A 14,170-nucleotide genomic window follows, 5' to 3' on the forward strand; every position below is an offset into this window, starting at 1 on the left:
TGAGTTATGAACCTTTGCATCTTCAGAAGGATCTGATTTATGAAGAATATCCAGTACGGATTATTAATAAGAAGAATCAGGTGTTACGGCATCGAAATATTCTTTATGTGAAGATCCAATGGAGCAATCATAGTGAGAGAGAGGCTACATGGAAACTCGAGACAGAAATGAAGGTCAAGTATCCACAACTCTTCGAAAACTCAGGTATGCAAATTTTGAGGACGAAATTATTTTTAAAAGGGTAAGATTGTAACGGCCCAAGTTCTTGGGCCTGTAAACCCTTGACGGCCCAACGAAGAAAAAAAAAATTAACGGAAGGAGGAAGACTCCTAATCGGAGTCTTCTTCCTCTCCATTTTCGATGAAATCAGACTTGAGGAGTCTGGCTAGGGTAGAAGACCTTCCCTATAAAGACCTCCTTTCCTCCCTTAGGATCTTACAACAAAATTTCGAAGAAATTAAAGGGATATTTTCAAAAGAGTACCGTGAGCGGTTGATCGGAAGAGAGGGGCCGTCGGAGCTGTTTTTGACTGTCGGAACAAGGTATGTTCCTTCTCCCTTCTTTTCGAATTGATCCTTCCGGCCATCGGCATGCTTGGAAGCCGGCAAGATGCTGGTTCGAGCTCAAACAGAGCACCCTTGTTTGTGCTGTTTCTCTCCTTCCATCGCCGGCAGCAGGGATGGGTGCGGCTGCCACCAGGACGGTAGCCTCGCCACCACCGAGGTTGCTGAGGAGGGTGGCCAGAGATGGCCTACCCTGGCCGTGGGAAGGGGAGGCATTCGGGATGGGGGTCGGGTCCCCTGTTTTGATCATGGGGAAGAAAAGAAGAAATCTCTTCTCTCTTCTCAAAATAGAATTAAATATATATATATATAATAAAAAAAAGAAGAACACAGGTAAGGATTTCGATAAACCTCAATATATAATTTTTTTAAAAAAATTAATTTGGTTAAATTGATTTGTTTGATAGGAGAACAGTCCAACGAACAGGAGGACAATGAGTAGGGTTTTGATTTTCAGACTGTAAGACAGTGAGTTTGATTTCTCATTGATCGAGGTAAGAATCCTGTACATGATCATCACTATATATGTTATTTGTTCATTAGTCTTATAATATTAATTTTACATTACTGGATTTATAATCGATGAGTTTTCTATGCTTGAGACACCGATATATGGCTTATATGATTTTTTTTAACTATGAGCATGTTATGAAAAGATTTCTATGATTGATGGTATGAGTTTTATGGATATGGCTTATCAATTTCATCATTCTGTAATTTAAAATTAATTCGATGAAATCAATAATTAAATGAAAAGGATATAGTTTGGACTAGCCTCGATATATGGATCAATCGGTCAGGAGCTCATGCCTGGGACAGCCCACTAGGAGCTTATACCTAGGACAACCCCCACTAGCTTATAGGTGGATCAGCCGGCCAGGAGCTCATACCTGGAACAGTCCGTCGGGAGCTTATGCCTGCGACAGTCTCTCACGGACTTTTGTACGTGGGACAGCCAGTCAGGAGCTCATCCTGGGACAGCCTTGAAAGGCTTATATGAAAAAAAAAATTGGATTGGAAAGAGATTGAGGTATGGTCTGGGTTAGTCCAAAACCAAAAAGGGATAAAAGATTGTCAAACTGAAGATGTGAAAAAAATGAAACATATAACATGTAATTCAACAATGAATGAAAACTTCACTTGATGATATATGATGATCCATATTTATTAAATACATATTTATATCAATATTCGAGTTATTATATACATATGAATCTTCACAAAATTGTATTGATTTTAAAAATATTAATTTTATCTATTAGCTTGATGTACATGTGCAGCGATTCTTACTGAGCTAGAGAAGCTCATATTTCTTTCTTTTTTTTTTCAGACTCATAGGATACTTAGTTTGGATGGTTTAGACGAGAGCAAATAAGAACTGAAGCTTTTAGTAGTTCAGTTAGTTTAAATTCTCTGATATCAATGAGTATTTGAATAATTATATTGAACAAAGTTTACTTTTGATTTGAAATTGTGACTCGGTTGATTGATTTGATAGTTATTTACTTATTTAAATTTTAAAATATTAATTATTTAAATCTTAAATGATTTTTAAGATGCTGTTCTAAGATTTATATGACCGTATTATGTATCTAATTCAAATGCTGGATTCGGAACATGACAGGTATAATATTTATGTGATTGGCCACATATAAAGCGCTCCATGGTTCACAATATAAAATCAGCATCTTAAATATGATAACAGATAATCGAGCCTGAATACGATACTCCACCTGGAAACTGTCCATTGGCGGACACGGAATGATCATGAAACTTCGGCCTCCACTTGATACATAACGGGCTCCACGCCAATTAATTTACTACAGAATAAGTCACCTGTCCCATCTCATCGCTGTATTCCAAGTAATTAAGCTAGCCTCCCGTATGTGGTACGTCTGAAGTATGTCACAAGATAATGTGAATCGATCGTGTGATAGAAGATATTTTATCTATATAATTTAATAAAATATCATAAATTTTAGAAATAATTTCTCTTTCTTTGACTCAAAATAACAATTGAAAAATAATTAATATATATTAATTAAAAATAAAATATTAATTGAAGATATGGTATCATCAAAGAAAAAAATAGATCGGATCATATCTATTTAGATCTCTTTTTATATCCAAATTTATCGGATATAGATAAAAATTTGAACATCCGACTAATATCTATTTTCATATCCATATCCATGAAAAAAATAGATATGAATATAGATAGACAACTATCTGATTTGTATTCGAATATTAGATCTATTTATAATTTATTTAATTTTACATAACACTCATGAAGCTTTAAGAAAAATAAATAATCATATTAGCATGCTATTAACTTGATTTATCATCTACTTTGTTGGGATAAACCGACCGACCTCTGACTTTGATCACCACGACTCTAACTACACATCGACTGATCATTCGGTCCTGACTTTTTATCAACCGACTGAGCAAACCACACCGACTTACTGTCGGCTAATCGACTAATGTCGGCTGACCGATTAATGATTCGACTACTATTGATTGACAGCGAACGATTTAGACCGTCGACATAACAGAACTACTAGCCGACGGATGCTCACAGATTCTACCGATATATAGTCGGTTCTACCGACATATGACCAGCTAATCTGCTCAACATACCATAACCGTCACAAATGATTATCAACTACGTGTCACGGCTATTAAAGAGAATTAACATCCCACTAATTTCATATTTATGATCTAATAATTTAGCGCCATAGAAAGTAGGACCGCGTGCTCCACGGTTACACCAGAATCATCTATAAAAAGAGGATAAGTGAGCAGTACTGATAAGCCATCTCAGGGCTAGAGCTCTACTACTTTCTACATTCAAAAACCACTGTTCACCAACTTCTTTCTCTGACTTAAACATCGGAGGGTCCCCACCGGACACCAATCCGGTCTGTGTGGACACTGCCTTGCAGGTGCTCATTCCTGGCAACAGGCGACGGAGAGTTGGCCGCAACAAATTGGCATGCCGAGTAGGGGGGGTCATATTCACCATGACGAAAATCAAAGCCCAACACTCGACTGCAATCGGATCGGCGAGGCACTCTTCCTGTCGGAAAGAGGTTCCTCCCCCTGCTCTAGTAGCAGAGACTAGTCCCTCATATCTCGTGATCACCACGAACGTCCAGATCGCTGTAATTGTGCAGCAAATGAATGTTCTCATGGAGGCAGTCAAAAGCCTCCAACAATAGCAAACCCAGCAGCAGCCATCGGGGGAGCAACTGATGGCACAATCAGTGCCGTCCAGGCACAGCTGTCGTCATCTGCGGCGATCACCTTCTCCTTCTCCAGAACGACCATCTCGGCTCTTCTATCGAGACAAACAGCGATATTCTCGACACTCTCACCATGCCACCCACCACTCGTGGCGTTCTCTCTTTTCTTCCCATCTCGACCACATTAGGAAGGGGAAACGATCATGGACATCTTCTGCTTCTCCTTCAAACTCTTCGGGGGGTTTTACCCCCAGAGTTTTTCAACAATGGTGGTTCGACGACTACTAACGTAAGTTTCAGAAAATCAACCGTCGACTCATCCAGCTTCAGGTGGAAGGTCGTAAGTCCTCTAACGACTATGACTTTCACACCGTCCAGCCTCTCTCTCGGCACATCTTAGATGAGCCGATCACATCTCGATTCAAGATGCCGCAAGTGGAGCCATATGACGGTTCCACTGACCCGATCGACCACCTTGAGAGCTACAAGGCTCTCATGATGATTCAGAAGGCAACCGATGTCCTCTTGTGCATCAGCTTTCCGATGACTCTTCGAAAAGCTGCTCGAGCCTGGTACTCCAGACTTCAGTCGAAAAGTTTATACTCCTTCGAGCAATTCGAACACTTTTTCATGGCTCACTGCAGCACCAGTCGAAGACCGCCACGAAACTCCGATAGTCTCTTCTCGATCAAACAAGGAGAGACAGAGATACTTTAAGATTTTGTAGCCCATTTTAATATAGCCACGCTTAAGGTCAAGGACCTCAATAAAGACATGGCCATATCGGCCATGAAAAGAGGTCAGAGAGGATCTCGATTCATATATTCTTTGGACAAGACTCTCTCTCGAACTTATGCTGAACTTTTGAAGCGTACATACAAGTATATGCATGCAGACGAAGGAGCTTCTAACCGACGTCAAACAGATGGAAAAGATCAGAAGAAGAAAAAACAGAAGAAGGGAGGAGCTCCGGCCAAATCAAGTCGGCCGCCATCCAATAAGCGAGCTTCGCCCCAATGACGGAGTCCAAGGCCGAATTACGACAGGTATGACTCTACTCCTCTTTCAGCTCTCCGTGTGTAGATCCTCATGGAGATTGAAGGAGCAGAATACCTACGACACCCTCCACCGATGAAAGCATCGTCAAGGAACCACGATCGGAGGAAGTATTATCGGTTCCATCATGATCATGGTCATGATACCGAATAATGAATCCAACTCAGGGATAAGATAGAAGTCCTGATTTGACGAGGCTACCTCGAAAAATATCGAAGAGATCTGCCAACTCAATCTCTTACCGATCGACGATCTCAGCCGACTGAGGAAGCTGTAAATAATCAGTTGACTGTAGGGGTGATCAAAATGATCTCCGGACAATTAGACTGGAGGGCAACTTTCGAAGAAGAGTCGACAAAATGATGATAACTCAATAATATAATAATTTTTTTGAAAGAGAATGTTTGAAGAATTCAGACTCTCCATAATGATGCTGTTGTTGTCTCGACAATAATAGCAAATTATGATGTAAAAAAAATTCTTGTAGATAATGAAAGTTAAACTAATATTCTGTTTTATTCGATTTTCTCCCTAATACGACTACCGACTGACCAACTCAGGAGAGTCTCAACACCATTAGTCGGCTTCACAAGAGATGCTGTCACAGTGGAAGAAAAAATCTCCCTCCCCTTAACCATTGGAACCAAACCACAACAGAGCACCATCTTCATAACGTTCACGGTAGTTTGAGTACCTTTAGCCTATTACATCATAGTTGATTACCTGGACTCAATGCTTTAAAAGTGGTGGTTTTAACATATCATTTATTAGTCCGATTTTCGACGAGAAATGGAGTCGGAGAGATGCATGGAGATCAGCAACTTGTCCGACGCTACTTCCTTGTCTCCATCCCAAATAATAAGCCTGAAGACTCTCTGTCTGTCGATAAATTAGATCAAAAATAGAATCAGAAAGGGGTGAACCAGCTGAACAGCTGGTTTCTATCCCACTGAAAGAAGAAAATCCTGAGAAAATAATCCAAATTAGATCGCAACTGCCTGACTCAGAGCGGCAACAATTAATAAAATTACTCAGAGCCAACGTCGATATTTTTACTTTGTCGGCCACTGACATGTCCGAGATTCCTTCAGAAGTAATAACTCACCAACTTAATATTAACCCGAACGTTAAGCCAGTGAGATAAAAGAAGTGATCTTTTATCTCTAAAAGACAAAAGATCATTGATGAAGAAGTCGACAAGCTCCTCGCAGCAAGCTTCATCAAAGAAGCTACATATCTCGATTGACTCGCCAATGTGGTAATGATGAGAAAAGCCAATGAAAAGAGAGAATCTGCATCGACTATACAGATTTGAATGAGGCTTATCTGAAAGACAGCTTTCCATTACCGAAGATTGATCAACTAGTTGATACAACTTCAGATCATCGATTTCTAAGTTTTATGGATGCCTTCGTCGGGTATAATCAAATTCAGATAGCATCAGAAGATGAGGAGCACACAGCTTTTATAACTGACAAAGGCATATACTGCTATAAAGTAGTACATTTCAGTTTGAAAAAATCAGAGCTACTTATCAACAGCTCATCAATAAGATCTTCAAAGCCCATATTGGATGAAATATGGAGATGTACGTGGATGACATGCTGATGAAGAGTCCTCAAACTTCATATCATATTTGGGACCTAGAGGAAGCCTTTGGCACGCTTCGACAATATCAGATGAAGTTAAATCCGACCAAGTATGCATTTGGGGTGATCTCTGAGAAATTCTTTGAATTTCTTGTTTCATAGTGAGGAATTGAGGCTAATCCTGAAAAGATAAATGCCATTATCAACATGAAGCACCCAAGCTCAAAGAAAGAGATACAGCAACTCAACGAAAAGATCACCGCAATCAGTCGATTCATTTTTAGGTCGGTCGAGAGATGCTTGCCATTCTTCAAAACTTTGCAGCAGACAAAGGACTTCTTATGGTCGGATGAATGTCAACAGTCCTTCGAAGACTTAAAAAAATACTTGGCTTCTCCACCTTTACTTACAAAATCGAAGGTCGGAGAGATATTGTATCTCTACTTGGCAACTTCAATAGAAATGATTAATTCGGTGCTCATCCAGGAGGATAAAAACTGAATCCATCGATCGATCTACTACACCAGTAAAGTACTTCACAATATCAAAGTTCGATACTCAAGAGCGGAGAAAATGATCTATCATATCAGCACAACGACTTCGTCCGTACTTCCAAGCATATCCAATTATGGTCTTGATAGATCAGCCATTGAAGGCGATCTTACATCAAACTGATACGTCGGTCAGATGGCGAAGTGGACAGTAAAGCTTGGCGAGTTCGATATACAATATCGTCCACGACCATCCATGAAGGTGCAAGTTCTGGCCGACTTCATTACAGAATGTACAATATCCGACAATAAGTCAGAAAACACAGATGATAATACAATAAAGCAGGTTATGACTCCCAAATCTGACCTAACGTCGACCTAGGTACTGCACATCGATGAAGCATCTAATGCACAAGGTAGTGGAGCCGACCTTATACTCATAAATTTTGAAGGGGTAGTCACTAAATACGTGCTTCGGTTCAACTTTAAAGTTTCAAATAATCAAGCTGAATATGAAGCATTCTTAGTCAGCTTGAAGATAACTAAAGAACTTGAGATCGATAGTTTGAAGGTCTTCACCGACTCACAACTGATTGCTGGACAGGTCAAGGATAAATTTGAAGCCCGAAACCCCACTATGATGAAGTACTTTCAGAAGATGAAAGATATTACAGTGAGCTTGAAATATTTCGAGATCTTTCATATTTTCAGAACTGAAAATGCTCAGGCCGACATACTTTCACGATTGGCAACTACCGCTTTCAACTCGTTGGATCGGACATTCATTGAATGCCTCGAACAATCGAGTATCGATAAAGTCGAGGAAGTATTGCAGCTCACTATCAAACCAAGCTGGATGGATCCGATTGTCCAATACTTGACCGATGGAATTCTTTCTACAGATCCTTCAGAAGCCAAACGACTCCAATGGATGGTCTCTCAATATGTAATAATGAATGATCATTTCTACAAAAAATCATTCTCACTTCTCTTGCTAAAGTGTTTAGGACCTACAGATGCTGACTATGCACTTAGAGAAGTATACGAAGAGATTTGTGAAAATTATTTGGGGGCAAATCTCTAGCTTATAAAGTCCTGCGATAAGGATACTATTGGCCCACCATGAAGAAAGATGCAGTTAAACTTGTTTGGAGGTGTGAACCATGTCAAAGATATGTAAATATACAACATCAACCGGCTAGTCAGTTGACATCGATTGTAACACTATAGCCCTTCATACAATGGAGAATCAACATATTTGGTCCTTTTCCCCCAACATCGTATCAGAGAAAATTCATAGTGATTGCTATTAACCACATCACCAAATGGGTAGAAGCCGAATCTCTGGCCCAAATCACTGAAAATAAAATAAAAGACTTCATTCAAAAATTCATCATTCATAGATTTGATTTACCGCATATCATCATCACCGACAATGATCGACAATCAAAATTTTAGAGAGTTCTGTGCAAAATTTCATATCACACACAAACTCATGTCAGTCAGCCATCCACAGTCAAATGGAGAGGTGGAGGTAACCAACAGAACAATCTTGCACAGGCTCAAGATTCGATTGAATAAAGTCAAAGATCTCTGGGTAGAAGAATTATATCCGATCTTATGGACGTACCGATTAACTCTCCACATACCGACTAGAGAATCCTCCTTTAATTTGACTTATGAAATAGAGGTAATGATCCTGCTCGAGATCGGACTACCATCAACAAAGATAAAATAATATAGTGAGCCGAGCAATTCAGAATGTCAAAGAGCTGACTTAAATCTCTTTTCAGAGCTCCAACAGCAAGCTCAAGTTCGGATGGCTGCATATCGGCAAAGAATAGTCCGGTATTATAATGCAAGAGTCAAGCCGAAGGTCTTCCGACCAGAAGATTTGGTCTTAAGAAAAGTAAAAATCTCAAAACCTTTAGATCAAGAAAAACTATCTCCAAATTGAGAAGGACCTTACAGAATATCCGAAACTCTTAGACCGGATGTATATCGACTAGAAACCCTTAAAGGATCGATAGTTCCCCGAACATGAAATACCGACAATCTGAAGATGTATCACCCAAAAAATTATTGATATATACATTATTTGGAATACAATACAGAAATTTCAGAATCACCAACCTTGGTCAAGTTCTATCAACAATCGATTATATGTCGAATTTCATTATAAAAATTGAACTATCGACTGTACTTCGATATAGAGTTTATTTCAGCTTTCACTATAAAAGTCAGAGAATCAACTATTTCGGTGTCGACTATATTTTAATTTTTTTGCAAAAATCGACATACCGACTGCAATCTCAAACCAACATCAAATATACAGGCTTTTACTGCAAAAGCTGTAGTACCGATTATATCTCGATTTTCAATGTCAGCTTTTCACTATAAAAGCTGACTATAGTTAAAAGACTAATATGCCGACTTAGTCCTAACTAAGCAGAATAAAATATCAAAATGATCAAAGTTGGATTGAAATTATACCGACATGACTACGATCAGTCGAAAGATATTCGGCTTACCATCGATTATCAAATAATCTGACATACAAATCCAACCAAACATCGGATACAGGATATTCAACTTACCATCATTATCCTAACTTCTATTAAGTACATCAAAGATTACACGACTAACGGATATTCTACAAGTTCTACCGAATGATCGAAGTATCGATTAATATTCGATGGCTACTTTACATTGCAGACATTGCAAACTTAATATTCCAGACAAATAGTTCCAACTTAGAAGAAAATGCTTTTATTCATTATCAAAAAGAAGTTACAAAATTAGACCGAAGTCCGATTACAGATATCTGATTACACAAAAAGAAAAGCAAAATACACCAACTAAGCTTCGTCACCATTTATATTCCTTTGCTCTAGTGTAGTGTCGGTGATTTGAACAACTTCAGACGCATTCGGTGCTTCATCCTGAGTCGGCACTGCTTCTTCTTCAGCAACCCCATGTTCCAATCTTAGAGGGACGATGTTGCTCAAGTCGAGGTTCGAGTATAATTTTTCGACCGCATCTCGACCGTCTTCATACCCGACGCAGTACGAGGCGAAACCACCTTTGAAGATTTCTTCTTTGAATTCTTCCAAACTCCAAAAATCCTCGATTGCCCGACTCAATTCCTCCTTTGCCGACTCTGCTTCCGCCTTCGCCAAATCAGCATCAACTCGAGCAGAGGATGACTCTTCTTCGACCAGTGCCAACTTTTTCAGGCTGGTCCGATGACGTCCACATTCGGCTTCAAGTCTTTCGATGCATCCATCTCGCTCCTGTCGAAGCTGGTGGATAGAGTGCTTTTTGCTCTTGACCTGTGACTCAAGAGCCGAAATAGCCTCACGAGCCGACTTAAGTTCGGCCCTCGAAGATGTTAACTCGTCAGTTGGTCAGAAAATCTCCTCCTGAAGCTTGGCTTCCCGCTCTATTGCTGACTTAAGTTGTTCGAGTGCGATCGCTTTTTCAGCATCGACGACTGTCACCTTATTCATCCACGACCTACGAAAATCATCAATTTTCGTGTAGTCGATTTTCAGGTCGAACATGTTGTGGATCAACTGTAGACAGAAGATAAGTCAGATTTAAAAAAAAAAAAAGAAAAGAAAAGAAACTTACCCCGATTATCATCGGGTAAAAGGATGAAAACATCTTGGCTACCGTCCGTTTCTTCCAGTGCTCCCGATCAATCGAAAGAAGAGCGGCTTGGCACAGTCGCTTCGCCAATGTCAGATTAGCCAGGGCCGATTTATCACCAGGTACTTGAAGGTCGAAGTGAACCATCTGGCCCTCTGACGCTGCATCTTCTGCCGAAGTCATCGGAGCTTTTCCCCGATCCCTTGCCGGTGGCCCATGTTTGAAAGCGAGGGGAAGTTTGAACTCGACTGCACCCCAGCTGAAGGAGCAACTGGCACAGCCGCAGATTGTCCGAGTTCTGCTGTCTCGACCCAAACCTTCTCAGTTGATGGAACGACCGATGGTGCTTCGACAGTTTCTCTTGTCACCCTTTCTTCGGACAACGCAGCAGGGAGCATTGTCGGGGTCGACAGTGCCAGGACCGGCTCAGGAACCGATACAGATGGAGCATCGAGTTCCTCAGTTGGCGTTGAAGCGACGACTGGAGCTGGTGCCGCTTGAACTTGCACCGAAGGTTGATACCTCTTTGGCGGTCGAGAAGGTCCAGCCTTGGATGCTGTCCTTTTTCTGGCAGCGTGCTGACGAATGTCAGCGTTCAACACTCGCACCCTCGGCTGCATGGCTGTAATTACAACAAAAGTTAATACAACTCAACAAGTAAAAGAAAAGTAAAATCCAAAATAACCAACCGACTACACTATACCTAAACGAGCGATCGAACTAAGGCCGGCGTCATAAAGGATCTATTCGGTCACAAGCTCCTTCTGTGTTGGAACTGCCATGTTTTTCAGCCGATGAAAGTCCTCCCGATCGCCGACCTCTACTCGACTGTTGTCATTGGGACCGGTTCATGGATCGCTCCAACGAGAAAGAAAACCCCAAGGAAGGGTAGAGGAAGTGAAGAAGAATTAGTTCTTCCATCCATAAATGGACGATAGAAGATCGGTAATAAAAGAAAGACCCTTTTGGAGGTTAAAAAATTACCACCCTCGGACCTTCGAATGAGGTCGGAGGATGAAGAAAGCTCGAAAAAAAGAAGGACGAGGTTCAGTCGGCAGCAACCGACACAACAAGGCAAAACTAATTATCAGTCGGATCGAGTTCGGTACCAGCTGAGCCGGACAAAGTCCGTAGTAATCCAAAATATTTCAAACAAATTTCAAAATCGAAAATCGAAGACCTGTCTGAAGATCTTCGACATAAAAGGCCACCTGATCCGAAAGAGGGGTATTCACTGATCGTCGGTCTTAGGGGTGAAAAGCTGAAACTACTCCGGGATACAATACTGTTCCTGAAGCCGCTCAACATTCGACTCCGAAAGTGAAAAAACCTCCACCTCTGGATCCGACTGGGATTCGTCAGTCGGATTCTCCGACCGACCGTCTCGAGAAGGAGAAGTCCTAGCCATAAGAGATAAGACTCTAAAGAAGGCGAAGATTCTAAAGGAAAAGGGACTCAAGACAAAAAACTTGACTTGAAAAAGATGGGAATAACAACCTCAGATGCTGGAGCAACCGTCTGACAGAGTTTCAGCACCAAGAAAGACAAAATGAAAAGTAGAAGTTTGGTTGACAGCAACTCTATATATATAGGATCCCTCAACGATCGAGATGAAGGCGATCGAATCGAAAATTTATCAGATGATGATATGTGACAAAATCTGAACCGACCATTGATCTGACGGTTCGACGCACCTATCCCAGATCGAGCCACATTATCCTAATCCGTATGAACAAATCCAACCCAATAATATTCGGACATGTGGCACAAATCTACTTGTCAGAATCATATCGTCTGATGTCGAATCGACTTTTTGAAATGACGTCTGATATTGACAACTGATACCAAATCGATCGGTCAGTGTGACAATTTAAAGACAATTGTACCTGTCAAAATGACAAAGCAGCCGATCGTCCATATCTCGGAGAAAGCGATATCAAAATCGAGATTTGATGTGACAGAAATAACTCTCTTTATCCAATGTGACGAACCATGTGACAATATACACGTCCGTTCACTTTGGACTTGAGAGTGGGGGGCAATTGTTGGGGTAAACCGACCGACCCCCGACTTTGGTCACCACGACTCCGACTGCGTATCGGTTGATCTGTGGTTCCGACTCTTCGTCGATCGACTGAGCGAATCATACCGACTTACTGTCGACTGACCAACTAATGATTCGACTACTATCGATCGACAGCAAACGACTTAGACCGTCGACATAATAGAACTATTAGCCGATAGTCGCTCATAGATTCTACCAACATATAGTCGGTTCTACCGACATATGACTGGCTAATCTGCTCAACATACCATAACCGTCACAAACAGTTATCGACTATATATCACAGTTATTAAGAAGAATTAACGCCCTACAAATTTCATATTTATGGCTCGATAATTTAACGCCATAAAAGACGGGACCGCGTGCTCGACGGTTACACCAGAATCATCTATAAAAAGGGGATAAGTGAATAGTACTGGTAAGCCATCTCTGGATCAAAACTTTGCTATTTTCTACATTCAAAAACTACTGTTCACCAACTTCCTTCTCTGACTTAAGCATCGGAGGATCTCCATCGGATACCAATCCAGTCTGTGTGGATGCTGTCTTGCAGGTGCTCATTTCCGACAACAGGCGACGGAGAGTTGGCCGCAACACACTTAATAATATTTTTGATTTTATGGTCATAAAATTTATTCATCTAACTTATATCTATATTTTCGATATCCGATTCATATCCTTATCTGTTTAAAATAAATATAGATATAAATTTTTATATCCAATCAATATCAATATATATATCAGTATTCATTAAATATAATTTATATAAATATAAATATATTAGTATCTGACCTATTTTCACCCTTAAGCACCACGTTAAACTACATGGGGATACGAATGAGCATAGAAATAGCATCACAAGATTCAAAAATATACAATACTTGGATAGCTGTATCAAAATAGAGATTATAAACTTTTTGGTAAATATGCTTCCGCTTTTAAATAGTACATTTATCTTATTCCACTTTTCTCAAAACGTAAATTAATACTAATATCTATTATTACTGGTAGCATACAGGTATATATCATGTGCATGTGATGATAAAAGTAGATATGAGTATAGAATATTAAAGTAAATGAAAACAAAAAAAAAAAATGAGAGAAAATTGGAGATAAGAAATGTTGTTAGAGAGAGCAATAAAAGGCAGAGGGAAAATAAACATGTTGAAGTTAGTTTGAATAAAAAGAAAGAAATCAAGATATTAGCAAAGTTGTATTATATGTGGAATATGGATAAAGTTAGTTATGAGTCATGTTTTCATTCTCAAAATGATCCAGATCAATGATAGTTATGCAATAAAATGTTGTTTGTAAATCAAATAATATATTCTTCTTGTACAAATTTCACAGGTCTAACAACATTTTCCAATATATATATATATATATATATATATATATATATATATATATATGCATACAGGCTTCGATTAAGAGTTGGGATTGTCCTATCATGCTAGATCGGAAAATAACCCTGTGGCATCAGCACTGAAAAGTAAAACAAGATAAGAAG

Source organism: Elaeis guineensis, chromosome 3, assembly GCF_000442705.2.
Source record: "Elaeis guineensis isolate ETL-2024a chromosome 3, EG11, whole genome shotgun sequence".
Lineage (NCBI taxonomy): Eukaryota > Viridiplantae > Streptophyta > Magnoliopsida > Arecales > Arecaceae > Elaeis > Elaeis guineensis.